Raw genomic sequence first — 15,017 nt, forward strand, 5'->3', positions numbered from 1 at the left:
GTAAATACACTGTATTGGTGTGTAAAATAATGTGTTACATTCAAGGCATAACTCAAAGCATAGAAAGGGCTCAGTTGTTACAGGAAAATCCCACTAAGAAAGTCCTCCTGTGGATATGAAGCAGGAAGGAATATGTTGAGATTTATCCACTTCAGGAAGAAGTATGACATCAGCCAAGAGGAGGAGGAGAGGTGAGCCCAACACACCCACATGACCCATTACATTTACATTTAAGTCATTTAGCAGACGCTCTTATCCAGAGCGACTTACAAATTGGTGCATTCACCTTATGACATCCAGTGGAACAGCCACTTTACAATAGTGCATCTAAATATTTTAAGGGGGGTGAGAAGGATTACTTTATCCTATCCTAGGTATTCCTTAAAGAGGTGGGGTTTCAGGTGTCTCCGGAAGGTGGTGATTGACTCCGCTGTCCTGGCGTCGTGAGGGAGTTTGTTCCACCATTGGGGGGCCAGAGCAGCGAACAGTTTTGACTGGGCTGAGCGGGAACTGTACTTCCTCAGTGGTAGGGAGGCGAGCAGGCCAGAGGTGGATGAACGCAGTGCCCTTGTTTGGGTGTAGGGCCTGATCAGAGCCTGGAGGTACTGAGGTGCCGTTCCCCTCACAGCTCCGTAGGCAAGCACCATGGTCTTGTAGCGGATGCGAGCTTCAACTGGAAGCCAGTGGAGAGAGCGGAGGAGCGGGGTGACGTGAGAGAACTTGGGAAGGTTGAATACCAGACGGGCTGCGGCGTTCTGGATGAGTTGTAGGGGTTTAATGGCACAGGCAGGGAGCCCAGCCAACAGCGAGTTGCAGTAATCCAGACGGGAGATGACAAGTGCCTGGATTAGGACCTGCGCCGCTTCCTGTGTGAGGCAGGGTCGTACTCTGCGGATGTTGTAGAGCATGAACCTACAGGAACGGGCCACCGCCTTGATGTTAGTTGAGAACGACAGGGTGTTGTCCAGGATCACGCCAAGGTTCTTAGCGCTCTGGGAGGAGGACACAGTGGAGTTGTCAACCGTGATGGCGAGATCATGGAACGGGCAGTCCTTCCCCGGGAGGAAGAGCAGCTCCGTCTTGCCGAGGTTCAGCTTGAGGTGGTGATCCGTCATCCACACTGATATGTCTGCCAGACATGCAGAGATGCGATTCGCCACCTGGTCATCAGAAGGGGGAAAGGAGAAGATTAATTGTGTGTCGTCTGCATAGCAATGATAGGAGAGACCATGTGAGGTTATGACAGAGCCAAGTGACTTGGTGTATAGCGAGAATAGGAGAGGGCCTAGAACAGAGCCCTGGGGACACCAGTGGTGAGAGCGCGTGGTGAGGAGACGGATTCTCGCCACGCCACCTGGTAGGAGCGACCTGTCAGGTAGGACGCAATCCAAGCGTGGGCCGCGCCGGAGATGCCCAACTCGGAGAGGGTGGAGAGGAGGATCTGATGGTTCACAGTATCGAAGGCAGCCGATAGGTCTAGAAGGATAAGAGCAGAGGAGAGAGAGTTAGCTTTAGCAGTGCGGAGCGCCTCCGTGATACAGAGAAGAGCAGTCTCAGTTGAATGACTAGTCTTGAAACCTGACTGATTTGGATCAAGAAGGTCATTCTGAGAGAGATAGCGGGAGAGCTGGCCAAGGACGGCACGTTCAAGGGTTTTGGAGAGAAAAGAAAGAAGGGATACTGGTCTGTAGTTGTTGACATCGGAGGGATCGAGTGTAGGTTTTTTCAGAAGGGGTGCAACTCTCGCTCTCTTGAAGACGGAAGGGACGTAGCCAGCGGTCAGGGATGAGTTGATGAGCGAGGTGAGGTAAGGGAGAAGGTCTCCGGAGATGGTCTGGAGAAGAGAGGAGGGGATAGGGTCAAGCGGGCAGGTTGTTGGGCGGCCGGCCGTCACAAGACGCGAGATTTCATCTGGAGAGAGAGGGGAGAAAGAGGTCAGAGCACAGGGTAGGGCAGTGTGAGCAGAACCAGCGGTGTCGTTTGACTTAGCAAACGAGGATCGGATGTCGTCGACCTTCTTTTCAAAATGGTTGACGAAGTCATCTGCAGAGAGGGAGGAGGGGGGGGAGGGGGATTCAGGAGGGAGGAGAAGGTGGCAAAGAGCTTCCTAGGGTTAGAGGCAGATGCTTGGAATTTAGAGTGGTAGAAAGTGGCTTTAGCAGCAGCGACAGAAGAGGAAAATGTAGAGAGGAGGGAGTGAAAGGATGCCAGGTCCGCAGGGAGGCGAGTTTTCCTCCATTTCCGCTCGGCTGCCCGGAGCCCTGTTCATTAGAATGTAGACTGTTCTGACTCCATCTCACATGCATGACTGGTTACTGATTCATTTGTCAATGTGGCAGGTACAGTACAGCCAGCCTGATAAAACACTGATGCTAACGGAAGCTAGCAGAGAGCCAAGCTGTGACCCTAGCCTCGGAAAGAGAGTTTTCTGGGACTGAATAATGCAAACGCCAAAGAAAGAGAGAGGGAGGACACAAATAGCTCTAAGTGAGTAACAGCACAACCAGACTTCACAGCAGTGGTTGAAGTGCATTTCTACCAGCTCTTCTGGATCACACATACATCACATGTAACACTTCTTCTACTTCTTCTTCTTCTCGTTCTTGTTCTTGTTCTTCTCGTTCTTGTTCTTCTACTTCTTCTTCTTCTTCTAATTCTAATTGTTCTTCTACTTCTTCTTCTTCTACTTCTTCTTGTTCTTCTAGTTCTTCTTCTACTTCTTCTTGTTCTTCTAGTTCTTCTTCTAGATCTTGTTCTTCTACTTCTTCTTCTACTTCTTCTACTTCTTCTTCTTGTTCTTCTACTTCTTCTTGTTCTTCTACTTCTTCTACTTCTTCTTCTTGTTCTTCTACTTCTTCTTCTAGATATTGTTCTTCTACTTCTTCTTCTTGTTCTTCTTGTTCTTCTTGTTCTACTTCTTCTACTTATTGTTCTTCTTCTTCTTCTTCTTCTTCTACTTCTTCTTGTTCTTCTTCTTCTTCTACTTCTAATTGTTCTTCTACTTCTTCTACTTCTTCTACTTCTTCTTCTTCTACTTCTTCTTGTTCTTCTACTTCTTCTTCTACTTCTTCTTGTTCTTCTAGTTCTTCTTCTAGATCTTGTTCTTCTACTTCTTCTTCTACTTCTTCTATTTCTTCTTCTTGTTCTTCTACTTCTTCTTCTAGATATTGTTCTTCTACTTCTTCTTCTACTTCTTCTTGTTCTTCTAGTTCTTCTTCTAGATCTTGTTCTTCTACTTCTTCTACTTATTGTTCTTCTTCTTCTTCTACTTCTTCTTGTTCTTCTACTTCTTCTTGTTCTTCTAGGTCTTCTTCTACTTCTTCTTGTTCTTCTACTTCTTCTTCTAGATCTTGTTCTTCTACTTCTTCTTCTACTTCTTCTTCTTCTTGTTCTTCTACTTCTTCTTCTACTTCTTCTACTTATTGTTCTTCTTCTTCTTCTTCTTCTTGTTCTTCTACTTCTTCTTGTTCTTCTACTTCTTCTTCTACTTCTTTTTCTTCTTGTGCTTCTTGTTTTTGTTCTTGTTCTTTGGTCCTAACACTGTCTGAGTCCAGCCCAGCCCCCACTCACTCCACTAGCTTCCACAGTGACTAAATGGTCATCGTGATCAATATCTATTTCCTGTGGTGTCGGGTTGCAGAATAATGTACATATTGAACCAATGTTTCAGACTCTAACCACACTTTTTACACTTGTATTTTTCTTTCCACTGTTTCCGTGCTTAAGGAGAGAAAATCCACACAAATCAAATTAAACAAATGATTTTCGGGCAGCGATTGATCCTCTAGTTTTAGTCCAATGGGGGCCTAGGATCCTGGCAATGTAGACTGGGTATTTGAGAAGGGAATGTGCTTGTAATCTGGTTAGCCTTTCTGTTTATCCTGCATGGATCAGCAGTGTTAATGTAATAGGTGAAACCTCTAAGTCACATTGTCTCATGGCAGATCAGTTACAGGAAATCTAGCTCTAAAATACTGCAACTTTACCTCACAGAAAACTGAAAGCCAGCATAGTGCTTTTGCACTGGAAATCACTCTTAGATAAAAAGGTTCTAAAAGGGTTCTCCAACAAGGACAAGGGTTCTACATGGAACCTTGTTCATCCAAAAAAAAGAGTTCTAAAACAGTTTTTTGTTGGTTGAAAATGTTCTACCTAGAACCACGAACGGTTTTCTACACAGGGCCAAGCCAAATAACCCTTTATGGTCCTAGGTGGATACATTTTTTCTAAGGCGGTTTCATTACAATGATGATGATTGAAGTTCACCATTACTACCTCCCCTGATGATGACTGAGGATCACCATTACTACCCACCCTGATGATGACTGAAGTTCACCATTACTACCTCCCCTGATGATGACTGAGGATCACCATTACTACCTCCCCTGATGATGACTGAAGTTCACCATTACTACCTCCCCTGATGATGACTGAAGTTCACCATTACTACCTCCCCTGATGATGACTGAAGTTCACCATTACTACCTCCCCTGATGATGACTGAAGTTCACCATTACTACCTCCCTGATGATGACTGAAGTTCACCATTACTACCTCCCTGATGATGACTGAAGTTCACCATTACTACCCACCCTGATGATGACTGAAGTTCACCATTACTACCTCCCCTGATGATGACTGAAGATCACCATTACTACCTCCCCTGATGATGACTGAAGTTCACCATTACTACCTCCCCTGATGATGACTGAAGTTCACCATTACTACCTCCCCTGATGATGACTGAAGTTCACCATTACTACCTCCCCTGATGATGACTGAAGTTCACCATTACTACCCACCCTGATGATGACTGAAGTTCACCATTACTACCTCCCCTGATGATGACTGAAGATCACCATTACTACCTCCCCTGATGATGACTGAAGTTCACCATTACTACCTCCCCTGATGATGACTGAAGTTCACCATTACTACCTCCCCTGATGATGACTGAAGTTCACCATTACTACCTCCCCTGATGATGACTGAAGTTCACCATTACTACCTCCCCTGATGATGACTGAAGTTCACCATTACTACCTCCCTGATGATGACTGAAGTTCACCATTACTACCTCCCCTGATGATGACTGAAGTTCACCATTACTACCTCCCCTGATGATGACTGAAGTTCACCATTACTACCTCCCCTGATGATGACTGAAGTTCACCATTACTACCTCCCCTGATGATGACTGAAGTTCACCATTACTACCTCCCCCAGTGGGGGAGTCAGTGTAATACTACCAACTAGCTCATGTAAAGTACATTTCTCCATCCAGTAAACTGAGTTATTACCCTTATGGGAAACAAAGCCATGTGCCACATATGTAACATATGTATGCAAACAACTAGTAAACCAATCAATGTACAGTCTGAGCTAAAAGCACAAATTGTGGTTCTATGCAAAAGCCCTGCACTTTTATGCCTTAATCAATTTATGGGTGTACTGGTCATTCTGTTAGAGCCAATAAACTGGTGGATTACCTTGAATTACAGCTCAGCCCATTGACCCTCTCTGTTTATGATGCCAGTTGTTTTTCAGTTTTAGGGTTCTTGACATTGGGACTGGTATACATTGGTCACAATGAACCAGGGAAACCAACCTATTCTGGGCATCTGTGTTCAAACTCTGTTCGTCTTAACTGGAATAAGCCCAAACAAGTTTGAATTCCCAGGACTGTAACAGTTTCTTGTGAAACACAACCAGCATTCCTAAGAAATGCTGGACTGCTGTTTTACCAAGAAGCAGAGACTCAGGCATTCACAGTATGATAATATTTCAGTCAAATGGAGGTAGAGCTGTCAGAGAAAGGTGTCTCTCTCTCTTTACCTCTTTACCCCTCCGCCACACTCCTCCCGGCCTCTCTGGTTCCACTACTGACAGGCTCAGTGAGCTGAGCACCGATCCCCCTCCTCCCTGTCTTCCTTCTCACCCTTCTAACCCCTCTCTCTCCCCTGTCTCTGCTGTTCCAGACCCAGTCAGGTTATTTCAGGACTAATTGGGAGATTGATGCTTCTCAGAAACCCTATCACCTCCACATGCCTTCCTTTCCCTTTCATCCACTTCCTCTCAGAAAGACTGACAAGTAGACACATTGACGTCTGGCTGACTGAAATTGCCCTTTGAGAGTTATTCAGTGTATGTAAAACCAAGGACATTACACAATATAACATATACAGGAATCAAACCCACTATCCTAGCATTGACCAACTGAGAAAGAGAAATAAACAGTCACAAGGGAGGTTTTTGAAGAAAATAAATCCTGTCTTGGTACTATTTAAAATAAGCTTGTTATCCTGTCTGCCCCCTCCTGAATCCCTTCCCACCATCTACCTGACACATTACCAGTCCTACAGAAAGTCTGAAAGGCAGAGAATGGCCCTGAATGGGCCAGGAGAACAAGGCATCGCTCCCAGCTAATGGCACTATTTGAGGGGAATGTCTGGAAAGACCCAGAGCCCAGGGCTGTGCCTCTACCGCGTCCCATCCAGGGCCACTCAAGAGGGGTATAGTCGTAACCCAAACCCTCCGTATCCCCTGTCCACCCCTCTGTCCACAGCCTAGAAGAGACAAACAGGACAAGCAGCTGGAGGAGTGTGTGTGTGTATGTGTGTGTATGAGTGTGTGTGTGAGTGAGTAACTGGTTCACATCTTTCTCCAACCCCGGCTGCCTCTGCGGGCTATAAAATACATTTATTTTGTTCAGGCAGATCCAAGGACAGTCACAGAGAGAACAAAAGTCCCTCAGAGAAAGAAATTGGCTGGCCCAGGACCCCGGCGATCGCCACGGCTAGATGTCCAGCTGAAATTACCAATTAGTTTACCAATTGGCTGCAACAAATTCGATTGGTTTGTAATTAATTGTAGTTAGTGGCGCATAGAGCAGGACGGGTGGCGCCAACCCTTTGTCCTACTGACACACTATCCCACAGAGCCCTGCCCAGGGGAGGCAGCTAGCGGACATCAATACAGGCCCCTGCCTGCCTGCAGCTCCACACACAGCAGAACCACTTCCTCACACAGACTCTGCGCCTGTACTCACACACACACACACACACACACACACACGGCAGCACTCAGCTGAGTTTGGAGAGAGAGGGAGAAACCTTAACCACCTGAGAAGGTGCTGACGACAAACAGAGAGAACAGGAACCGTGACTTTCTCCTCATGGCCCCTTCCCCCTATGTGTGTGTGTGTGTGTGTGGAGAGTGCAGCGGCCCAGTGCGGAGGTCACATGTCTCTGTGATACCTCCCACGCTGAAGGTCAAGTCTGGGAGGGGAGGAGGGGGGTGGAGGAGAGGGACGAAGAAGAGGGAGGGGGAAGAGGGAGGGAAAGAGGAGGGGGGACGAGAAGATGAGGAGGGGAAGGAGTAGGGAGGAGGAGGGACGTTAGGGGAGGAGGGGTGGAGGAGAGAGGAGGGAGAACCAGATTGATGAGGCTGATAAAAAATAGTCTGGGATTCAGTTTGTCTCCTTCACAATCACACAAACACCAAATGACTTAAATACCATACAAATGATCTTAGCCTCCTTCTATTGAAAGTGATATCAAAGAAAGTGCCTAGGCTACTGCAATGGACTGAGGCTATGATAATAATGCAGCAGTTTCATAACAGTTTAAATGATGAAGTTTCCTTCCATTGTTGCTCCAGGGCCTAAACCTCTGGCAATCAAACAGCCATTGCACTCGATATAAAAGGGGACAGGTTGAGGTTAGAGGTACAGCTACAGTTACAGCAGAGTGCACCGCTCTCAGCCTGGTCCCCTGAGGAGTGTGTGTGTGTGTGTGTGTGTGTGTGTGTGTGTGTGTGTGTGTGTGTGTGTGTGTGTGTGTAACAGAGAGAGCTGCCCCAGCCCTGCTGCCCAAATGTGTGTCTGCGTGTGTGATTTATTTCACCAGAGAGGGGAGTGGTAATAAGGATTAAAGCTCCATGGTAAAGCTCCAAGTCAACTAGTGAGAGATGTCAGACAGCACCCAGCCGGATTAGACCTGGTTAACAGTGGAGAGGCCTGTAGCGTTCTACACTCATCAGGTAATGGATGAGCCTGGTTCTATAGGCAGGCTGTGACAGTAAGATAGAACAATGAAGCAGCACTGTATTGTGATGTGGAAGAGATCTTAAGCCAAGAGGCTATGCCTGCGTCCCAAATGGCACTCTATTCCCTACACATGTATAGTGCACTACTTTTGACCAGTACACTATGGGAAGTAGTGCGCTATATAGGAAATAGGGTGTCATTTGGAACACATTCTTTATGTTCTTAGGTGTGAGAAATGACCACTCTGTGTGAGGAAATTCAACAGACAGACACATCCCTGATCTCAATGTGCACTTCTCATCAACTCTGACCAACACATATACATAGGTTGCATCCCCAATGGAACCCTATTCCCTGGGGCTTTAGTCAAAAGGAGCGCACTATATAGGAAATAGGATTTGGGACACACATACAGATGGATGATGGTGATGTTGTGTTGCTCATTGAGAATACTGATGAGATGGGAGAACTTCATCATGGCTCCCGTGTCTATACTACACAGAAATGCATAATTATGGTTATGAATGTCGTTCTTTTCTTGGTTATGTATCCTAAATAAGTACACAAAGGTATAAATATCCAATATCCTCCTTTGCATATTTGGGTATTATTCTACACACTGGCTATATTTTTAATGTGCTCTGCCGCCAAACAAATTTGAACCAATCATAGACGTCTATGTTTCACAAATGTGGACATCAAAGTACAGGAGAGTAAGGCTCAGTAGAGTACAGTAGAGTACAGGACAGAACAACACAGAACAGTATAGTTCACTAGAGTACAGTAGAGTTCAGTAGAGTACAGTAGAGTACAGAAAAGTAAAGTACAGTAAAGTAAAGTACAGTATAGTTCAGTACAGTAGAGTATAGTTCAGTACAGTACATTATTGTCACGCCCTGGCCTTAGTATTTTGTGTTTTCTTTATTATTTTGGTCAAGCCAGGGTGTGACATGGGTATTTATGTGGTGTGTTTTGTCTAGGGGTTTTTTGTAGGTTATGGGATTGTGGTTAGTGGAGTTGTCTAGGAAAGTCTATGGTTGCCTAGAGTGGTTCTCAATCAGAGGCAGGTGTGTATCATTGTCTCTGATTGGGAACCATATTTAGGCAGCCATATTCTTTGAGTATTTCGTGGGGGATTGTTCCTGTCTCTGTGTATGTTGCACAAGATACGTCTGTTTCGGTTTTTCACGGTTCTTGTTTTGTAAATTGTTCGTATTTTTCATCTTTCATTAAAGATGTATAAAGATAACCATGCTGCATTTTGGTCCTCCTTCTCTTTCACCAGAAGAAAACTGTAACAATTATAGTGTACTCAACTCTACAGTACTGAACTATATGTTTCTTTACTGTACTCTACTGTACTGTAGTGTACTGTGCTGTTCAAACTTGTGAACCAAACTGTGGTTTGTGACTACTATGATTTCCCATTGTAGCCAAATCAATTGCAGAAATTCTGTTACTGATTTTTCGGAAATTCCAATACCAATTTGGTAACGTAATTCCAGTTTAACCACTTAAAGAAATAAACTAAATTGATATCAGTAAAAACATTACAACTAATTGATAGGTCTACCTTTACTTGTTACTTCTCTGAACTTAAATCATCCTCATGAGGGAAATAAATTAGAAAATATCTTAAAGATGTGTGTGTTTTTGGTATCAGAATTTCACGGCACAAGGCAGAAAAATGTCTCCAAAAGTAAATATGCAGTAAGTGTTTTCCATCCTAATTTTTAGATTGGAAAATTGATATACCTATGCCTTAATTTCTCAAAAATATAGACTCTTAGCTTTCATTTGACACCCAATTTGACATGCTCCTATGAGCTTCACATGTTGGTGCTTTTACATGTCCTTTCACATGGAAATGATCTTATCATAACTGACAAGCTAACTAATCTAACTCGCCATTTTCTGAAACTCAAGAAACTAATTTAACTAACTACTCTTGTGGTTTCAATAACCATTGTACTTTGCCTACCATAGAAAACCAAGCAAAGGCAATGACATGAAATCCTCTCAATTATACAAACTGTCAATCCAATCTCTTTCACGGTTAGACACAAATTATGCTAATGGTCTTATACCAGGACATGAGATGGGAGCCTCTGGTACTTATAATGTATGAGCTGGTATAAATGGCCGCAGCAAATGCTTGAATATAACTAATTAGGCATTTCATCGCTTGGTTACAGAGGTTTGGCTGTTATTCAAATAAATTCATATATCAACTGTCTCATCCCAATCCTCACTTCTAGATAGACAGATAGATAGACAGACAGATAGATCATTGGAGATCATAGTGAATTCAATTCATCTTCACACTCATATAACCACTGGTGTACCTGAAGCCAACAAGTAAACACAATCTTACTATATCACTTGGACCAAGATCAATGGCCAGTATGTTTCTATAGCAATCAAACATCGTATAAACCAATATATTTGATGATGTCCCAAAACTATTAGAATGATGTCAAAATATCGCCACATTGCCAAATATACTGAAAGGTGCATGTGAAACTGTGGGTGTGCTTGTGGCAAACCTCAGCCAGATAGTGTTTGTGTTGAAGCCCATGCAGCGTTGATGAAACCATGTGGGTATCTATCAGACTGCTGCATTAGCTCCAGGCACTCGGCTGGGATGTGTGTGTGTGTGTGTGTGTGTGTGTGTGTGTGTGTGTGTTGTGTGTTGTGTGTTGTGTGTGTGTGTGTGTGTGTGTGTGTGTGTGTGTGTGTGTGTGTGTGTGTGTGTACACTCTCACAGCGGGGGCCATTAGGACAGGTGGCCAGGGTGATGTCTGAGACGCTGCCCCAACATGCTGGAGGGCGAATGACAGGTGGGGGGGGGGAAGGAATGACGAGAAAGGATGTTTGGGTGAAGTAAGAGAAGAAGAGAGAGAGAGAAAGAAGACACACAGAGAGAGAGAGAGAGAGACAGACAGACAGACAGACAGACAGACAGACAGACAGACAGAGAGAGAATGAGATATAGATATATAGAGAGAGACAAAGCAATAGGGCATCCTATTCCAGCAGCTGCTCCTCTTACACGGCCTGGCCTGCTCTCTTTGTATCTGTGTGTCTGCAGTCTAACCACAAGCCTCCTCCCTGCAGCGCTGAGCTGATGATCTGACCGCAGAGCAGTCAACAGAGCCACGCTGCCACGGCCATTATCCTGCACGACACACCACAGCGCCGCCAGGCCGGTCGATAATCATGCACACCACTGCATAGCACAAAACCACTGATACCTATCACTGCATAGCACAAAACCACTGATACCTATCACTGCATAGCACAACACACACCACTGCGATGGGGATACCTACCTCTGTCTGGCCTGCCTGAGCCTACGGCATAAACAAAGTGTGGAAGGAGCTACACTGCCATTGCTATGTCAGGTCTGCTACTTCAAGACTGCTATGCCAGGTCTGCTATGTCAGGTCTACTACTTCAAGGCTGCTATGCCAGGTCTACTATGCCAGTTCTGGTATGCCAGGTCTGCTATGTCAGGGCTGCTACGCCAGGTCTGCTATGTCAGGTCTGCTATTTCAGGGCTGTTATGCCTGGTCTGCTATGTCAGGTCTGCTATTTCAGGGCTGTTATGCCAGGTCTGCTATGTCAGGTCTGCAATGCCAGGTCTGCTATTTCAGGTCTGCTATGTCAGGTCTGCTATAGTATGCCAGGTCTGCTATTTCAGGTCTGCTATGTCAGGTCTGCAATGCAAGATCTGCTACAGTATGCCAGGTCTGCTATGTCAGGTCTGCAATGCCAGGTCTGCTACAGTATGCCAGGTCTGCTATTTCAGGTATGCTATGTCAGGTCTGCTATGTCAGGTTTGTAATGCCAGGTCTGCTATTTCAGGTCTGCTATGTCAGGGCTGCTATGCCAGGTCTTCTATGCCAGGTCTTCTATGTCAGGCCTTCTATGTCAGGGCTGCTATGCAAGGTCTGCTATGTCATGTCTGCTATGTCAGGTCTGCTATGTTAAGTCTGCTATGCCAGGTATGCTGTGTCATGTCTGCTATGTCAGAGATGGCTGATGTACATGCTTGTCTGAGTGACTAAAATGCATATCAAATATTTCCATACTAATTCTCATGAAGAGTTTATACATTGTAATGAAGAGCTTATATCCACAATTTCATTGTTGAAGAATGTTCAATGGGCATTAGATATAGGTTAACACGCTTTAATGCAGCACACATTTACAACAATGTTTTAGACTTCACTTCGTATATCTAAAAAATGCAAATGCAGGATGTGAATTCCTCATTAGTGTAACAGTTCCAGTGGAAACCCAGAGCCACACTACTACAGTACTGCTGGTCTGTCAGCAGGCCTACCCAGCACTGAGAAATATACAGCAATGCATGTGAGAGACTAGGGTCAAACCCGGCCAAGGTAGACAGAGTAGAAGCCCAGCGTTCATCACATATGCAGTATGTGGCTGAGTCAAACACTGATGACCCATAGCATTGATATGAATGGCTGTGTTAAGTTTTATCAGGATAATAAAACTGGTGATGTAGTGAGCTTAGTCCCAAATGGCACCCTATTCCCTATAAAGTGCACTATGTTTGAACGGGGCCCTGATCAAAAGTAGAGCACTTTATTGGGAATAGGGTGCAATGTGAAGAAAGAATGTATACTCTGCACAGCTCTGAGGTATGATCTGCCTTACGATCAAAGACAGCCTGTCACATATAAATTACTGAGGCTGGCTGGGGAACTCTGTTAAACTACTGAGGCTGGCTGGGGAACTCTGCTAAACTACTGAGGCTGGCTGGGGAACTCTGCTAAACTACTGAGGCTGGCTGGGGAACTCTGCTAAACTACTGAGGCTGGCTGGGGAACTCTGCTAAACTACTGAGGCTGGCTGGGGAACTCTGTTAAACTACTGAGGCTGGCTGGGGAACTCTGTTAAACTACTGAGGCTGGCTGGGGAACTCTGTTAAACTACTGAGGCTGGCTGGGGAACTCTGTTAAACTACTGAGGCTGGCTGGGGAACTCTGCTAAACTACCAAGGCTGGCTGGGGAACTCTGTTAAAATACTGAGGCTGGCTGGGGAACTCTGCTAAACTACTGAGGCTGGCTGGGGAACTCTGCTAAACTACCAAGGCTGGCTGGGGAACTCTGTTAAACTACTGAGGCTGGCTGGGGAACTCTGTTAAACTACTGAGGCTGGCTGGGGAACTCTGTTAAAATACTGAGGCTGGCTGGGGAACTCTGTTAAACTACTGAGGCTGGCTGGGGAACTCTGCTAAACTACCAAGGCTGGCTGGGGAACTCTGTTAAAATACTGAGGCTGGCTGGGGAACTCTGCTAAACTACCAAGGCTGGCTGGGGAACTCTGCTAAACTACTGAGGCTGGCTGGGGAACTCTGCTAAACTACTGAGGCTGGCTGGGGAACTCTGCTAAACTACTGAGGCTGGCTGGGGAACTCTGTTAAAATACTGAGGCTGGCTGGGGAACTCTGCTAAACTACTGAGGCTGGCTGGGGAACTCTGCTAAACTACTGAGGCTGGCTGGGGAACTCTGCTAAATTACTGAGGCTGGCTGGGGAACTCTGTTAAAATACTGAGGCTGGCTGGGGAACTCTGCTAAACTACTGAGGCTGGCTGGGGAACTCTGCTAAACTACTGAGGCTGGCTGGGGAACTCTGTTAAACTACTGAGGCTGGCTGGGGAACTCTGCTAAACTACTGAGGCTGGCTGGGGAACTCTGCTAAACTACTGAGGCTGGCTGGGGAACTCTGCTAAACTACTGAGGTTGGCTGGGGAACTCTGCTAAACTACTAAGGCTGGCTGGGGAACTCTGCTAAACTACTGAGGCTGGCTGGGGAACTCTGTTAAACTACTGAGGCTGGCTGGGGAACTCTGCTAAACTACTGAGGCTGGCTGGGGAACTCTGTTAAACTACTGAGGCTGGCTGGGGAACTCTGCTAAACTACTGAGGCTGGCTGGGGAACTCTGCTAAACTACTGAGGCTGGCTGGGGAACTCTGTTAAACTACTGAGGCTGGCTGGGGAACTCTGCTAAACTACTGAGAATGGCTGGGGAACTCTGTTAAACTACTGAGGCTGGCTGGGGAACTCTGCTAAACTACTGAGGCTGGCTGGGGAACTCTGCTAAACTACTGAGGCTGGCTGGGGAACTCTGTTAAACTACTGAGGCTGGCTGGAGAACTCTGCTAAACTAATGAGGCTGGCTGGGGAACTATGTTAAACTACTGAGGCTGGCTGGGGAACTCTGCTAAACTACTGAGGCTGGCTGGGGAACTCTGCTAAACTACTGAGGCTAGCTGGGGAACTCTGTTAAACTACTGAGGCTGGCAGGGGAACTCTGGTAAACTACTGAGGCTGGCTGGGGAACTCTGCTAAACTACTGAGGCTGGCTGGGGAACTCTGCTAAACTACTGAGGCTGGCTGGGGAACTCTGTTGAACTACTGAGGCTGGCTGGGGAACTCTGCTAAACTACTGAGGCTGGCTGGGGAACTCTGCTAAAGTACTGAGGCTGGCTGGGGAACTCTGCTAAACTACTGAGGCTGGCTGGGGAACTCTGTTGAACTACTGAGGCTGGCTGGGGAACTCTGCTAAACTACTGAGGCTGGCTGGGGAACTCTGCTAAACTACTGAGGCTGGCTGGGGAACTCTGTTAAACTACTGAGGCTGGCTGGGGAACTCTGTTAAACTATTGAGGCTGGCTGGGGAACTCTGCTAAACTACTGAGGCTGGCTGGGGAACTCTGCTAAACTACTGAGGCTGGCTGGGGAACTCTGCTAAACTACTGAGGTTGGCTGGGGAACTCTGCTAAACTACTAAGGCTGGCTGGGGAACTCTGCTAAACTACTGAGGCTGGCTGGGGAACTCTGTTAAACTACTGAGGCTGGCTGGGGAACTCTGCTAAACTACTGAGGCTGGCTGGGGAACTCTGTTAAACTACTGAGGCTGGCTGGGGAACTCT

Source organism: Oncorhynchus nerka, linkage group LG28 (assembly GCF_034236695.1).
Source record: "Oncorhynchus nerka isolate Pitt River linkage group LG28, Oner_Uvic_2.0, whole genome shotgun sequence".
NCBI lineage: Eukaryota > Metazoa > Chordata > Actinopteri > Salmoniformes > Salmonidae > Oncorhynchus > Oncorhynchus nerka.